The sequence below is a fragment of the Pteropus alecto genome, unplaced genomic scaffold, assembly GCF_000325575.1.
Source record: "Pteropus alecto unplaced genomic scaffold, ASM32557v1 scaffold94, whole genome shotgun sequence".
Classification (NCBI taxonomy): domain Eukaryota; kingdom Metazoa; phylum Chordata; class Mammalia; order Chiroptera; family Pteropodidae; genus Pteropus; species Pteropus alecto.
Window position 1 is genome coordinate 11645681 of NW_006437736.1, and position 18066 is coordinate 11663746.

An 18066-nucleotide genomic window follows, 5' to 3' on the forward strand; every position below is an offset into this window, starting at 1 on the left:
ATTTACCTCCTCATTTAAAACAAAAACTGGTACAATGATGATGATGAAGACGATAATGATGATGATAGCAGTTAATATTAAGCATGTATTATGAGCCAAACATCATGCTACATGCTCTCTCTAAATCTCTTTATATCTCTTTAAAACCTCACAACCACCCCAGGAGATAGGTATTAATATTATTACCATCCGTTAGCCCAATTTAACACAGAATATGAGTGGCAATGCCAGGATTCCAGGCAAATCAAGGTGGGAGCCCATAGTTTCAACCAACACCTTACACGACCTTTATAAATGGCACAGTCAACAACAATAGCTATCAATAACAATAGCTATCATTTTATAGTATACCTACTATGTACTGAATTCTTAAATACATACATTATCTCATTTAATCCTTGAAGCATTCTTGCAAGTTAAGTATGTCTATCCCTGTTTTATAGATGGGAAAATTGGGACTGAGAGATGGGCCAACACAGCCTTGAGGTGACAGAACTCAAAGTTTAAATCAGATCTGCTGACTCCTAAGCCTATTCTCTTCTGGCTACATCATGCTGCCTCTCGACCTATCATTAGTCAGAACCTCATTTCCTGTCTAGGTTTCTCCTTTTCCTGGCATTTTATCCTTGTCCCCTGGATTCGTCATTTTCTAAGATACCAGTGACTCTAGACATATAATGTCTGTTATATCTACTTCTAAAGGTGAAACATTCTTTTTGGACATCTGCCTTTTAAGGATAAGTTTTCATTTTCCCAGCCCTCTACAGCAGTGATTCCCAAATTTTGTTTTGACTGCTCAACCCAATCAGTAAAACATTATGAACACAAGTCCCACTATATGAATATTTATTCATAAATTATATCACATAATATGTATTCATATATCATCTATTTCATAAAACATGAAAAAAGTAGATCTCTTTTAAAATGAGATTGTCAAAAGATAAATATATAAATATTTCTAATATTTTCTTCCAACATCCCTGCTTTAGGGACTATCTCTAAGAAACTGTCACTAGGTCCAATGGCCAGAGTCGGCAATCTCACAATTAAAAAATCATAAATCTCTAAGACAGTAGCTCGTAACCTGGCTGAGTTGAAAACATTTTGAAAAGATAGAATCTCAAGCCCTACTCCCAAAGATTCTGACTTTCAACATGTTAACGCCCCAGTTGTGGTTGATGTTCAGATATGGAGACCACTGAGTCAGTGACAACAGTGATTTACATCTGTTTGGTACTGATATTATGGTCTCTCCTTGATTGGACTCATTCCTGACCATCTTATCTCTCTGATAAACCCTGACTCACAGGATTTCAATTACCCCTCTGATCTCTGCTTTAATTTGGGAGGAGAGATTATTTATCCCTATTTTTTGGTGTCAAATGAAAGTGAATAGTTTCGAGGGATTTTTTATTTCTAGGAAGACTATTCTAGGTAACAAGAGACAACTTCCTCAGTAGGCTGATCTTCTATCCCTTTTTAAGAAAGTTCTCCCTTTTTCCCGTAGTAACAGTGCTAGCACCAAGTAGCTCTGAGAGTTTCTGGTGGGCTCGATGCAGAAAAGGCTTTAATTATTTGTTGGACACTATCTTTAGGTCACATTTGCACTCAAAACACCACCGCTTCTGAAATAAATAGTTTTAATAATTAATTTGATTTGCACAGCTGTATTTGTGTGTGTGTGTGTGTGTGTGTGTGTGTGTGTGTGTGTGTGTGTTATAAATGATTGAGGAGAGTACAACCATGCAATCTGTTCCCAGGGCCACATCTTAATGGCTAAACTGTATTCATACTCGTGGTTTATTAAGTGTTTGCACAAGCCATTGTGTTTTGATGTATCGAGAGGAGATTTTCACTAAGCCAGCTGATTAGCATTCATTAAAATAGATTAAAGTATTTACTCTGGTTCTCTGACCCACTCTGACCAGCTTCACCATTTACTTAAGTCCTTCTTGCCTGATTTGGTATTAATTTCTAATCTATCTTTGATTGCAAGTCTTTGTTTCTACCTCCACCCTCCAAAAACACCTGTCCAAATGACAGGAGTGATAATATCAGGCTGATAGCCGTATATGGATTTCTGAGAATGGAGCAATGGGGTACTCATGGTAGGAGGGGATTCCAAGCCATTTTGTTCCTCAAATGCATTTGCAGTGCTTACAAAATCATATACAAATGAAGTTTCATTTGTTGGACAAGCCAAAACTATCTTTCCCATTGGGGAAAAAAAAAAAGATTATTTTCTTAGAGAATTCGTTTTTCACATATACAATCTAAAAAAAACTAGACTTGAAAATAACAAGTTTAAAAAATAATTTTTTTACCCATTAAAATTAAAGTGACTATAACTGTGGACTAATTAATCTTAGATTTAGAAATTTATATTAAGGAAATGATGAAGATACATCCAAAGATTTATGTTCAATGGTATTCTCCTGAATGTTACTATAAAAAGGAAAACTGAAGCCCACTCTAAATGTCCAACAACAGGAATTTTGTTAAATAAATTGTAAAATGTTCATTTGGTTAAACTTTAAAATCATGTTACAAAATAATATTTGAAGAAATAGTAAAATGTATAAAATGTCACATGGTGAGAGAAAACACAGATAGTAAAACACTGTTGGATTTCTACAGATTTTGATATTAACTTTGTAAAGAGGAAAAGCTTGTGTGCATTTCTCTTAAAAGACTGGGAAGATATATAACAAAATATTTGTAATTATTTTATACAATTCCTCAAGGTTCTAAGACTTTCAGAAGCAGCCAACAAGGAATAAAAATTTTCAAACAGATATTTTAAAGTGTTGACATTTGGAATTCTTAAAGGTCCACCTCTTCATGAGATTTATGCCATCGAAAACATAGATAAATCACAGAAGAAAAGCGCCTTCCATCTAATTATTCCAATGAGGATGAGGCAGAGAAAGGGAGGGGAGACCTTCCACCCAGCAACCCAGCTTTAAGCCTTCATGTGTTGTTGGGACATAAGAGCACAAGCAGTTGTAACACACCCACAAAACAGTATTCTTCTAACAACTTATTTAAAAGATGAGTGCCAGATATTAAAGGCTGAATTCCGCTGGCTTAGTGTTGATCTTTAAATTGAGCTATCAAATAATATTTTTCTCCAACTAACTATGCAACATAGGACAAAAAGGGCAGGGAAGCTTAAAAGAGCTATTCATGAGAACAAAATTTGAGCTCTGAATCAACTGTTTACACATTGCAAATGTATTTCATCCTCTTTAACACAACACCACTGCTGGTAGCGATGCGTGCCAAACTCCAGCTGCCTTAAATTTAAGGACCCAAAGAAGTTGACTATGGGTTTTAAAATGTCCCCAGATGCACTCTCCTCCCAGGCGAAAAGAAAACACCTGTATTTTGGACTAGCCCTCCTCATAAATTTGCTACTGTATAAAATGCCAACTTGGAATTTCTTCCTTCTACTCATTCAGATGCTGTCATAACTGGAAAGGCTTCCCCAGACAAAAAGCAAACATGGTTCAAGGTTGAGACCTTATTAGCATTTCCAAAGAGCTGTAAAAAGCCTCTATTCCCTCTCCCCTGCCAAGTAAATTTTGTTTTGCTGAGCTTTGGAACTGTTCCTCTGTTGTCATGGTGGGGCATTATTGTCAGCTCTCTCAGGGTGTGCTGCTTTGAATATCTTTAGAAAATAACACACAAATAAGAAACATGACATTTGCTATATCTAAGCAGCTTTTATAAGGCAACCACATCTACTACTACAAAACTCCAAACTGGTAATATAAACATCACTTTGCACTTTTAAAACTATGGAGCCAAAGATAAAATTTGATAAATGAACGAATATATTTACTACAGATAGCATAAAGAGTACGTACAGATGTCTTCACTAAACAGAGAAAGCAGAATGGAGAAAAGAATACTATGAAGATCTACTTTTTCATATGAACAACTGATGCAAACTTTCTGAAAAAGAATTATAATCCATTCCATTCAACTGTCTACTGCATTTCGTAAATTTTCTTTTTTAAAATGACCAATGATTTTGTTTTGATTATCTTGCTCTTTAGAAAACAGTGAGCTGTCGGAAACATGAAAGGAACTTTTTCACTATTCTTCTCAATTTCTTATTGATTTTGAATTAAAAAGGTGGTTAAGGAAGCTTATGATAGTACATACAATGATGCCTTGAATGATGGGTAAAGTGTGAATACGTTATGCAACATATTGGAATTTATTAGTACGCTGCCTTTAAGACATTTATGTTTAACCAGAATTGCGGATAGGAATCTGCAACTAATGTGTATTTAACAAAATGTTACTCACTATAGTATCTTTACTACTAAATAAGTGGCTCAGAGATCATTTAACATCTCCTAACCACTTTCACCATGATTTCAGGTTAAAAACAAAATCTTTAGTTGCTACTTCTAGCTGGAATCTTCAGAATCAAGGGAAATGGGAGCATTTCTCAATACCATCAGACTTGACACAAGATTTTGAGAAAGTTACTTTCCCAATCATTGCTCCTTCTTCTAGAAATAGATTATTGATTAAAGTAAAAATGGCTCCAGTGGACCATGATCATTGGTTTGAACCCTTTGACAGAATCCAACAGTCACTAATAAGAATGAAGAATTATTTCTTCTTCGCATAAGTCTGAGCTGGTAGATGATGTAGAGTATATGGTGGCTTTCTTCCATGAGGTCATTCGGGGACCCAGATTTCACCTGTTATTGTTCCACTAGAGCAAGGGTAAAGAAACTATAGTTAGTAGGTAGGTCACCTGTTTTTGTAAATTAAATTTTACAGGAATACAGCCATGCTCAATTGTATAAGTATTGTCTATGGTTGCTTTTGAGCTATGATGGCAGAATTGAGTAGTTGTAACAGAGACTCTATGGCCCGCAAGTCAAGGTATTTTCTATCAGGCCCTTTAAGAAAATTTGCCAACGCCTGCAAAGAAAATGTACTAAATGAAGCTCTCAACTGCACAAAGTTGGTTTACCACACCATTGCAGCTTGCATGAAAGGGTAAAAGAGGGAAAGGAGATATCTTCTCTAGTGCATCAATCATCTTCTTTTACATTCCCTTAGCCAGAGGTTAGTCATATGACCCACCAGACAACTGGAAATGTTTTCTAGATTGATAGCCATGTGCCTGTCTAAAAATTGGTAGTTCTATTAACAAGAGTAACATTGAGAGAATGGATATCAGAGGCCAATTACAGAGGCTGTTCCACAGACCACTTTCTCTGAAGGCCCAAACATCGATACATACCTTTCCAATACATAAGAACACGTTCACCTCCTCCCCTAGGGAACCGATACAACATCCCATACAGTTACCACATCCTCCCACCCAGTTACCACACTCATCTCAAATTCCAAGATCTCTGAGTGCTAGACAGTCCTCTTTGTCAAGTTTGTCTATGGCTCCTTTTGGAGCATTGAATTATAACTTAAGATGTCCAATATGCAGTGGTGTGGCAAAGACAGGATAAACATCAAAAAACACGCCAAGTCAGAAAAAGGGAGAATGGGAAATATATAGTAGTCACTGGTCTACGACAATTTTTAAATTCTAATGAGCAGGAATTGAAAAGATCTCCTGCCCTGGCAAAGAGTAAGTCCCTTGGTTGGCCCATCTGATCACCCCTAATTCTGCTATCTGGGAGATTCTTTCATGCCCATTATCCTCTGTAGCCACAACTGAAGTCTGTATTGGAGACTATGTCCTTGGAAATTCTAAATTTTCTCATCTTGTTTTCTGCTGGCATAAGCTCAGAGGCCCCAGGGGTTATACTGGGAGTTGAAAAATCATAGGTTATGGTTTCTTACACACATTTCATAGGTTTCTGTGAGTGATGCCCCCGGAGTTGTATAGTACACAACCTGCAACGCTGTGTGTGATGACCCTAATCCCAATTGAGGTCAGATTACAGGGGGGTAAGAAGACTCACTTAGAAGCCTTTTAAGAGATTCATTGTGAAAGCAGAATGAGTCTAGACCAGCGAGCCAAGCATCCTAAGGTTGAAAGTCAGGGCTGGCTGCCAGTACTTTGCAGCTAATATCAGAACCCATCCTGAACCAGGTACAACAGAGCTGTGAGTGTATCTGTGGGGGACTTATAGATTGAGTAGAGCTCTTCTTTTGAAGATCCAGAGACTTTTTGCCAGAGTACACCCCTGAATGAGCATTACTCAGAGAGAAGAAACATTTTCTCCTTCTCTCTATTCCCCACCGTCGGCACAATATGCCAATTATACAAATATTTTACCCTTCTTTCCAAGCAAAGTAAAAATACCCCTCCTCTATGATGTCTTCTTATTATACCCAGGTTAGAATTAATTTTTCCTCAGGGCTCCAACAGTATTTAAAAATTTTTTTGATTATTTATGCGCTCATTACTAGTTACTTAACCTTTCTATGTCTTAGCTTCCTTGTAGAAATAATAGTAAATATTTCATAGAATTGTTATGAAAATTAGATCTGTTAATATTTGGAACGCATTTAGAACAATTCCTGCTAAAAATCTGGCTATGATTTTTATTAAAATCAGTGAGTTCCATTTTTGCATAAGCAGTTTGGATTAGATCTTTGTAACTTCCAACTTAAAGTGGCCTGACTCAGTTTTACTTTTATAAGAAACTGCTGAGACGAGAATCAGGCCCCTTAACATAAGTTCATTCTTCACTTCTACTTTCACTGAGCTGTACAGAAATTGGGTTTTGAGAATATATAAGAGAGGAAAACTAAAATTTGTAATTGCATACTGAACTTATCATGCCTTTGTCTTCAATAAGCATAATGAACATTGTTAGTTATCTAACCAGATCCATTACCTTCCTAACAGAACCCTGATTGGTTCAAGTATAGATCTTCATCTGCCTTACTCAGAGTTGGTCCACTCTCAGCTTCTGGAGTAATCCTAAATTATCTAAAGCAGTGTTTTTCAATCAGGGTGATTTTGTCTCCCTGGAGACATTTGGCAATATCTGGAGTCATTTCGATGGTTGCAACTGGAAGGAAGATGCCACTGGTATCTAGTGGGTAAAAGCCAGCATCTGACAATGGACAGGACAGCCTCCCCACCTCCCCCACCCCCCCCAAAAGAAGAATTGGTCCAAAATGCCGATAGTGCCAAGGTTAGGAAATTCTGATCCAAAGAGAATCTCTCCCCTTTTATAAAGAGGAATAATATGTGACCCAATTCTAACCAATAAGATATAGGAAGAGATTTTCTACAAGCTTCTGAGAAAGCTTTTTGTCTCTCCTAAGAAAGAAGCACAAGTGTCTGTCTCTCTCTCTTTCTCTCTCTCTTTCCCCACTGCCAACTGAGTATTCAGCCTAATCTCTCCAGCAGCCATCTTCCAACCATAAGAAGAACAAACCTGAGGATTAAAACAGAACAGAGCAATATAAACAACTTCTATGATGACATAATGAAATCACTGGATCCACCCAGTCACTAGAGTTCCCCTTATGTGAAATAATACATTTCCTCATTTTTTAACTTAGTTTGAGTTGTATATTTCATAAGGTACATCAACATCAAGCTTTTATTAAGTACCTACAGGGCCAGGGACAGTAGTAGGCACTGAGAATATACAAATGAATAGGACAGTCAATTTGTTCCATTGCAGAGTTTTATTCTAAAAGAAGATATGGATCCTTAAGGAAATAATTATAATATGTGCTGTAGTAGAGAGAGGTGCAATGAGAGCCTAATGGAAGAGATGTTAGTAATTCTGCTTATCGGGGAAATTACGTGTATCTTCCTTATTAGATTCCTTAAAGTTAAAGAATTAAATCATTTTCATCCTCTCGTTCTCAATATTTGGCATGATTCCTTGTACACAGGTATTCAATAATATTTGATTAATTTAGTTTAAGCATTTGTCAAAAGGATCATTCTTACTAGGTTCTTTAATATGCTTGTTAATTTTTTAGAGGATAAGTTTGAGTCGAAATGCAATGCATGTTTCTATTGATATTTCCTCCTATTTTGCCAGAAATCTCCGGCCCTAATTAGTCTATATATGTGTGTATCTGTTGTACTTTCAAAATGTGTTTAAGGTCCCTTAAAATGTAAAATACAGACATACCTGAGTAAATATTTTTCCAAAGACATACGAATGGCCACCAGGTCTATGAAAAGATGCTCAATATCACTAATCATCAGGGAAACATGCAAATCAAAACTACAATGAGATCTCTCACACCTGTTATCAAAAAGGCAAAAGGTAACAAATGTTAGAGATGCAGAGAAAGGGAATCGCCATGTACTACGACTGGTGGGAATATAAATTGGCATGGCCATTAAGGAAAACAGTTTGGAGGCGCCTCAAAAAATTAAAAATAGAACTACCATTATTAATCCAGCAATCCCACTTCAGGGTATATATCCAAAGGAAATAAAATCACTATCTTGAAGAAATATATACATTCCTATGTTCATTGCAGCATTATTCACAGCAGCCAAAATATGAAAATAACCTAAGTGTCCATAGACAGATGATTGGATGAAGAAAATATATATATATATATATATATATAACACAATGGAATATTATTCAGCCTTTAAAAGTTTTTAAAAAAAAAAGAAATCTTGCTATTTACAATGACATAGTTGAACTTGGAAGACATTATGCTAAATGAAATTAGCCAGACACATAAGACAAATATTGCATGATTCCACTTATATGTATAATCTTTTTTTAAAAAGTGAAACTCATAGTAACAGAATGGAATGGTGGTCAACAGAGGCTAGGGGTGAGGGAAGGGGGAGATATTGACAAAAGGAACAAACTCAGTTATAAAATGAATAGATTCTGGAGACCTAATATAAGTACAGTGACTATAGTTAATGTATTGCATACTACAGTTAATGTATTGCATACTTGAAATTTGCTAAGAGAGTAGATCTCAAATGTTCTCACCACAAAAAAGAAAAAAGTGGTAACAATAGGAAGTGATGGATGTTAATTAATTTGATCATGGTAATCATTTCACACTTTATACATATATTAAAACCACGATGTGCACCTTAAATATATACAATTTTTATCTGTCAAAAATAAAATACAGTTTAAACTGAAAATCACTAATTAAAGTGAACAAATTCAAATAAAAAAAAGTGGAAGGAGGAGAAGTGGAAGGGAGGAGGAGACATTCTTAAATTTGGAAAATCTTGGAAGATTATGCTGGTTTTCTTTGTAAAGATGAAAAACATGTAATTATAAAGCTGGTAGTTAGAAATAAATTAAAAACATATTTGCTGATCATCTGTGCTTAGAAGTGTCCCTTTTCACTGCTCCTGACACACCCAACAGAAAATAGCTTATGCTCAGTGGATTTATCACATCATCATCATGTTTTGAAATCAATATTGCCTATCTCCAACAAGCATTCCTAAGGAGGTACATTGGCGAGAGTTCCTTACTGCTAATTATTTCTCTGGATCCTATATTCTTAATACTTCAGGCTAGCGTGAAGCCACAACTATATTTCTTGGGCTAAAGCCTTCCAGTAGGTAGCAGTGCATTTTTTTGAAAGGAGATTAGGATGGAGAATCTTGTCAAACAAGGCTCTCTGTGTCTGGACTAAGAATACCACTTCCAGCTCTGGCACTCTTGCCTTCTGAAAAATTACCAAATTATATGCAAATTCTGTTCTCAAATTTCAACAACTGTCATTTACATTTCCAAAAAGAAAGCTATTTTTTATATCACTGAAATTTGGAAACTTTTTATCAAACTCTCCCTATTTTCCCCACGCCTCTGACAATTACTTTTCTACTCTGTTTCTATGAGTTTGACCTTTTTTTCAGATTCCACGTATAAATGATGCCAGGCAATATTTGTCTTTCTCTGTCTTGTTTATTTCACTTAGCATAATGCCCTCCAGATTCATCCATGTTGCATTTCCTGCTTTAAAAATAAATAAATAAAAAGCTGAATAATATTCCATTGTGTGTGTGTGTCACAGTTTCTTAATTCATCATCCATTGATGGACATTTGGGTTGTTATCATACCTTAGCTATTGTGAACAACACTGCAATCAACATGGAAGTATAGATATCTCTTTGAGATATTGGTTTCATTCCCTTTGGATATATACCCAGCAATAAAATTGCTAGATAAAAAGCTATTTTTAAGGCTGCATAAATTTTACTTAAAAAATAGGTTGATATTTTATAATTCTTGATTGCAAATGAGACATACAATTTAAATTAGTTTAAGCAAAAGAGCAAATGACTACAGTAGTCCCCCCTTATCCATGGAAGATACATTCCAAGAACCCCAGTGGATGCCTGAAACCACAGATAGTACCAAACCCTACATATACTATGTTTTTTCCTATGTCTATATACATATGATAAAGTTTAATTTATAAATTAGGCACATTAAGAGATTAACAACTAATAATAAAATAGAACAATTATAACAGAATACTATAATAAAAGTTATATGAATGTGGCATTATTAGTAAAATAAGGGTTACTTGAATACAAGCACTAGGATACCATGACAGTTGATCTGACAACCAAGACAGCTATAATGAGCAGGTACCATATACAGAGTATGCTAGAGAAAGGGGTGATTCACATCCAGGCAGGACATAATAGGACAGTGTGAGATTTCATCTCGCTATTTAGAATGGTGTACAATTTAAAAAGTATAAAGTGTTTATTTCTGGAATTTTGCTTTTGATGTTTTTCAACTGCAGTTGACCGCAGGTATCTGAAACCATGGAAAATGAAACCATGGATAAGAGGAGACTACTGTAGGTTGTTTGAGAAGTGTAAATATAGCTGTATCCAGGGGCCAGACCAATACTGGCACTTTTCATTTTCTCTGTGTCTGCTCCTATGTGTTAGTTTTCTCTTAATATAAGACAGACTTCTTGAGGCTTGAGAAAATTACTCAGTGTGGCTCTGTGCTTCATCATAATCTAGCAACTTTTGGAGAAGGAATCCTCTATACCATCATCCACCTATCAGTTTAGTGAAGGTCTTTGATTGGTCCTGCTTGAATCAATGACCCACTCCTGAACCAATCACTGCACCTACAGGAAGAGTATACTATGAATGGTCAAGCCTAGTTCATGTGCCATTACTATGGACAAATGAGTGAAGCCCTAGAAAATGTAGCCCATCAGAATTACAGGAAGTGGAGGAGAGGTAGTTCTTCTACAGAAGGGAAACTGGATAGAAAAATAATAATAATGTCCAGTGCAATAGGAAAGCATAATATCTGGTATGTCACATTATCCCAGAAAATTTGTAGGCATGTATTTAAGGGGTCTGTGACAATTAGTGCATTTCCAATTGAGAAGGGAAACAGTGGCCTTCTGTCCTGAAACTGGTAACCTTGCATGATGGGAGTTTGTGTTGTGTTAACCTTACAGCCTACCTGTCCTATAGATCAACTCTTCTGTGATGTTGCTACCTCAGATAACATGTTTAGCTCCTAGATATTCTGAGTATATCATCTGTAAGACAGGATAAGTGGGCCCCAATATAGCATGTGGTTCTTTTCTAAAGTACTTTGAAACCCTGAGAAGACTGGGGTTGTAGCATGTGCTCCAGTGAGCTTGTTAAGATTTCTCACAATGACTCTAGGCTATGTTTGGAACTCTTTCTGAAGTGAATAAACAGATGGCCAGCAGTGGCTAAAATTGAAAGTAGTTTTAAAAATGCTGAGAATCAATTACTTTAATACTCTCCAAGAGTCTACTACTCTCCAAGCTTAAAGGTCCTTCAAAAATGACTAGACAATATTTACTAAGAAACATATTCCTTCTTGGAATGAATTCAGCTCAAGGAGAGCAGATGTGTTGTAATATTCTGAGACATGAATTCAAAGTGATGTGAAAAAAAATTACTGGTTTCACATCCCTATCACAAAAGTCTTGAGGCATAATTAATAAATGATGATTGCTTCAGAAATATTCTGAGTCAAAAAAGAGAAGTATTTTTCTCATTAACTTTCTTATAGCACATATTATTCACAAGAGACTCACAGGAACAGGCATGCTATCTTAGGAGTGTGCTTGAGCCAGAAACTAGTGAAACAGTGGGAAAGGCAAGTTTTAGGATTCTGAATCTTAGAAACTATGCCAGTAGCATTTTCTGAGAGCCAAAAAAAAAAGACAATGAATCAGCCAGTCCAGCTGTGAGAATGCAGCTGTGTGATTGCTGAAAGAAATGATGAAGTAGAAGGAAAGCTCATACAATGGACACACCACCCGCTGAGAGCAGTATTAGCACACTGGAGGACAAAATCAGTATTTAGAATGACTTTGGCAAGTTAGAGACTTGGGTGTAAGAAAAAAGAAAAGAAAAAATTTCAACAAGATCAGTCACAAAGTGGTATGAGGTAAGAATCTATAGGAGCAATATAAGGCTGTAGGCAGAAGTTAAGCAGCAATGGAACGAGGTGGAGCACACACCAAGAGAGAGCTTATAATACATAGAGATTATCTCATCCATCTAGTAATTCATTTTACAGATAAAAAGCAAGTGTTGCCCAGAGAAGTTAGTTCAATTGCCTCTTGCTATTTAACAAGTTACTCCCAAAAGTAGTGACTTTAAAAAGTTATTTATTTGCTCACAATTCTGCAATCTGGGCACAGATTGTCAAGGATAGCTTGTCATTGTTCCACATGGCGTCAGATGGGTGGTGCAATTATGATTAGAGAATCTATTTCCAAGATAGCCTCACTCACAGGCAGGCAAGTTGGTGTAGTCAGATCAGCTAGGGCTCTTGACCAAGGATTTGGTTTTCCCCCGCATGGCCTCTGCATGTGGCTAGTTTGGGCACATGGAGAGGATATGGGGAGGACAACTGTTTACAGCATGGCAGTCTTGGAGTAGACATATTACACGCAGCTGGCTTCCCCCATGAAACCTGCTAAGTCTACTTAAGGCTTAAGCCTGGAATAAGCACAGTGTCACTTCCTCTGAATGCTATTGGTTAAAACTGGTCTCAGGGCCAGCCCAGATTCAAAAGGGCATGAAGATCAAGAGGCATGGTTCAATTTACCACAGAGATGTGATTTATGCAAAGTTAACTATATGCTACTACTGACTAGAGGAAAATTTGATGTTTTAATAATATGTCTGTAAGACAAAACAGAAAAAAAAAAAGAATTGTTTTGTGTGGCCAACAAAGAAAAAATAAATAAATAAAAAAGAAAAAGGAAAATAGGCAGAAATAGTAAAATAATAATCTCATTATAAGGACCATGGTCAAATTTCAGCTTCACGACTAAAATTTTAATAATATGTCTGTAAGACAAAAAAAAAAAAAAAAAGAATTGTTTTGTGTGGCCAACAAAGAAAAAATAAATAAATAAAAAAGAAAAAGGAAAATAGGCAGAAATAGTAAAATAATAATCTCATTATAAGGACCATGGTCAAATTTCAGCTTCACGACTAAAAAGAAACCCGGAAATTTTAGAGATAAATCAGAGGAGAACAGTGATTATGACTAGAAGATAGGAAAATGAAAACTTAAAAAAAAATCAAATTTTATAGCTTAGGGAAAAGGCGGGAGAGTGACTTAATAATGATCCTCAAAGCCTGTATATGAACATTCACCACTAATTCCTACTCTCCAAGAAGAGAAAAAGAGGATGTCTGTTTCGATCGACCATGTAAGATTTAGGTTGAAAGAATTTCCTGGAATACACAATGGATTAGCAAAAGGAGACATAAAATTCTCTTTCTAAACATCCTTAAGAGAAGCTACAGTTTTCTATGTCCTAGAGAAAGGGAGCTCTCCAGGATGACCCCCTCCTGTGAAGCTGTGAAGCTCCTAGAGCCTGGTGAAGCTCTCTACAGATCGGTTATCTATACCTTCCCACCTGCATTATTATCCCTTTTATGTCCATATCCTTACTCCCTACCATATATCCCCACCTAGATCAGAGGTCCCTTGAGGGCAGGCATTATGTTTTGATCTTCTTACCCCACAGCCTGCAACTTGCTCCTAACAAAATATATGCTGACTACATAAAGTGTTTACATACCTTTGCCCATGCTAACTGATGAGATGCTAAGCACAATGATTAAACAATTGTTCATTAATTCGTATTGATTTTACTGTACATTGACTGTGCCGGGCACTACACTATCTGCAATAACATACTGTGATCAGCAAAACATAGTTTCTGTCCTTATAGTATAGTAAGAAGCTATATGTATGTAGTTTTTGAAGGAAAACTATAGGATGATATGAGAGATTAAAATAAGAGGACTATTAATTTGGGGAGATAGAATAGAAAGTGATTGTGAGCACAAGTTCTGGAGTTAGACTGACTGCAAGTTTTTTAACAAATTGAACACTTACAGATAAGTTTTTTAATCTATAACATGGTAATCATAGTATGTATCTCATAAAATTGTTTCAAAATACAACCTTTGGTATAATGTCAGTGACTGCTGGACTCAGGTTATTTTGTTGGGTTTTTTGTTTGTTCGTTTTTTAATTCCTTTTTTTGAGCAGTCCTATTTGTAAGGATTGATTTTTCATAGGGGTATTTCTCTAAGAAAACTGACTTTTAAAAAAAATTTTAGAGGTTTTCAAAAAAACAAATAAATTAATAAACTAAGAAACAGAGTCTTTTAGCAATCATGGAATAACACTAAATTTTATTTTATAAAAGCAAAAGGGAAGAATAAAAAATTCTCTTTATCCTGTGAGAAGAGATTAGCACTCTTACCACAGGAAAACAACCCAAAATTTGAAATTTTTTCAGGATCTACTTGATGTAATGTATATACAGAGAAATGTTACAATATTCTTTTCCATTCTTACCAGCTTTTATTTTTACTTAAAACAAAGCTTGGGAAATAATACCACATTTTAACAAAGCATCTGCTAACTAGATGAGAATAATATTAACAATGATATTAATAATTAGGAAAATGATAACTCGTTCTAAATAAGTATTTTACATGATTTATCTCATTTATCATGCCAATACATATTACATACTGAAAAAAGGACACACTAATGTTTTTGAACGCTGAGAAGCTGATTCCAAGGATAAGAAGGGTATAGAATAGATAACGTGATGTGCCACCCAGATCCCTCTTCATTGAAGGACTAAGTGTCCAGACTGCCAGGAGTACTGTTGGCAGACAGCCTTACTTTGTGTTCACTTCTTTCAGAAATTGCCTCAATCATTCTTCAGGGGTCAGCCAGCCCTTTCGGGGATTGCCTCAGAAACAGGGAGCAGCCTTGCCCAAAGTCACACCCCTTCCAGAGTGGCCATATCCAATGACTAGTTCACGTGTGATTTCCTGTATTCCAAACAGTATTACCATTTCTTACATCCATTGTGGAGTTATAGTCTAATTTCCCCTTAGTAATTAGGATCGAGCACCCCAGCCAGTACAGTAACCCTCTTCTTTCCCTGCTGCTTTACATTCTGCCTACTGGGATTTCCCTTCACCACACTGCCATTCAGGGATGTCTCAGAAAGGGGGTATAGTATTGCAGCTGTGTATTTTCAAGTGGTGTCTGTGTACCACACAGAACCCCCTATAAAACAGGCCCAAGTTTTTATCCCTCTGTCAACTGATTGTAGGGAACTTCCCCATGAGGCCATAGGTACAGGTTGGGAGATAAAACATTATGTAGATGGAGTGGGGATACTTTTACATTCATACTCTAAATCTAGCTCATTCATTAACAGCTGGATAGGATTTCATTTTATTCTTGTACCATAATACAACCTTCTCATTGTAATGGACTTTTAACTTGTCTCCATTTTTTAAAATGGATACACACATACACATATATAATCTTTTTGTACACTTGTGAGATTTCCATAAAATTAGATAATAGAAATAGGAAATAAAATATTAACTGTGGCAACCAGATTGGTTACCCCAGCACAAAAGATGCATTAACAGACTCAAAGGACCATTTTGAAATCGATTACAGGTATCCATGACTACATAGAAAAGAAACCAACGAAACTCTTAAGAGAATGTGTGTGTATGTCTACATATTTTAACAACTGTTTATACTGTTGAGCTAACATTTAAACCAATAATAAGAGCAATTAATGTCACCCACAATTTTGATGTGGCTTACCAATTATTGTCACTAAATGAATTTTGGGTATTCAGCAGTTAGAATATAGTCCAACTTTTAAAAAATTCTTCTGTTAGCTGCAAGCATAGCTCTATAAATTATATAGCAGATTAATTGGATATTTAGTATTTTCTGATAATTGTTTATATCCCAGGAGATGGTCCAATCTTGGGTATAATTATTTAAAGAATCCATTTCAAATTCAACAGTAGCCTTATATTTATGCATACTAATATATCTTTTTAAATTTGCCAAACTAGTGATATTAATTTATACTTAGTAAATCAAAGAAACTCATTCCATTCTAGCCAAGAGTATGATTTTTCCAGTTTCTTTTATGAAGGACTTCAAACTTTCATACTTTAGTGGGTGGTTACACTTCATTTGACTGAGTTGAAAATAGCCATCTCATACATGGGCTGCTTAAACATGTTATCTCCATTTACAGTCCATTGAGTTAGTAGAGATTTCACCTCTGACATATACAGCAAGAACATCAGGCAAAGTGCTTTAAATCTTTGTCAGTTTCCAAAGATACCAACCTCCAAGCTAGAAGGGGTATCTTCTTTGGTGGATCTTCTACACGCAGAAGTTGCTTGTACTCACAAAAACTTACAAGTGAGTCATCTTGTAAAAAATTGTCCCATATTTAAAATAGCTTAAATTACATCATCTAAGGTTTTATTGGAGGTCTTTAAAGTCTATCAGTCTTGGAAAAAATCTCTTAAAATACAAATCCCTGGGAGAGTTCATCCCTTAAACCAAGAGAGCAGCTATCATCCTCGTTAAACAATTTAGAAATAAGATACAGGATTTGGGCAAGGAGATAAAATTAAGAGAGAAAGGGCCATAGAGACAAAAATTTTTTTTGCCTAAGTACTCTATCCTCATAGAATTTCAGGTAATAAATGAATCAGAAATATAAACCTATAATAATTTCAGCTTGTATATTAATCTAAAATATTTAAAAATATTAATCTGATAACTCTAGATAATAACTTAAAGATATCTCTTCTATTAGGCATACTTTTTTTTCAACTTATGAACTTTCTATATTTTGTTCTTTCTAGAAATTATCAATACTTACTAAGTTTGGAGAATAGGTCCCTTTTAATTCTCCCATCCCTTGAGAGTTAACCATTATCTTAACTTTTATCATGATCATGTCCTTTAGTTTTACAACCCATATGTATATCCTTAAATAACACAATTTAGTTTTGCCAGTTTTTAAACTTTATAGAAATAGAGTACTATATATACTTTTTGGCTCCATACAGTTTCTTATAGCTTTTTTTTGTTCATTTCTGAATAATTTTCCATTTTACAAATTTACTTCAGTTTATTCCTCTATTTTACTGTTGATTATTTATGATGTTTCCATTTGGGGGCTACTATGAACAATGTTGTTATGAACAGTGTTAAACATGAACTCTGATAAATATAAGCACACAGTAGATCCCTAGGAATGGAATTGTTGTATCATAGGATATGAGTATCTTCAACTTTACTGGATAATGCAGACTAATTTCCAAAGCCGTTATGACAATTTACTCTGCCACTAGAAGTGTGTGAGAGCTCCTGTTGCTTCTTATCCTGGCCAACCCTTGATATTGTCAGACATTCTAATTTTGCAAATCTGGTGGATATGTAAAAATATCCCTTTTAATCCACTAGCCCTGTTTAGAAATGAGGTTGAGCACCTTTTTCATAACATTTTATCAACTATTTAGATATCCTTTATTGTGAAATGGTGAAATACCCATTTTTTTTCCACATTTTGCCCTTTTTTCTATTGGATTGTCTTTTAATTTTTTAAGGAGTTCTTTATTCTGGATACTAGTACTTGCTTGGTGTTATAGGTTGCAAATATTTTCCTATATTTTGTGCCTTGTCTTTTCTTTTATATTGACACTTAATTTTAATGTAGTCAATTTTTCCCTTAACATTTAGTGCCTTTTG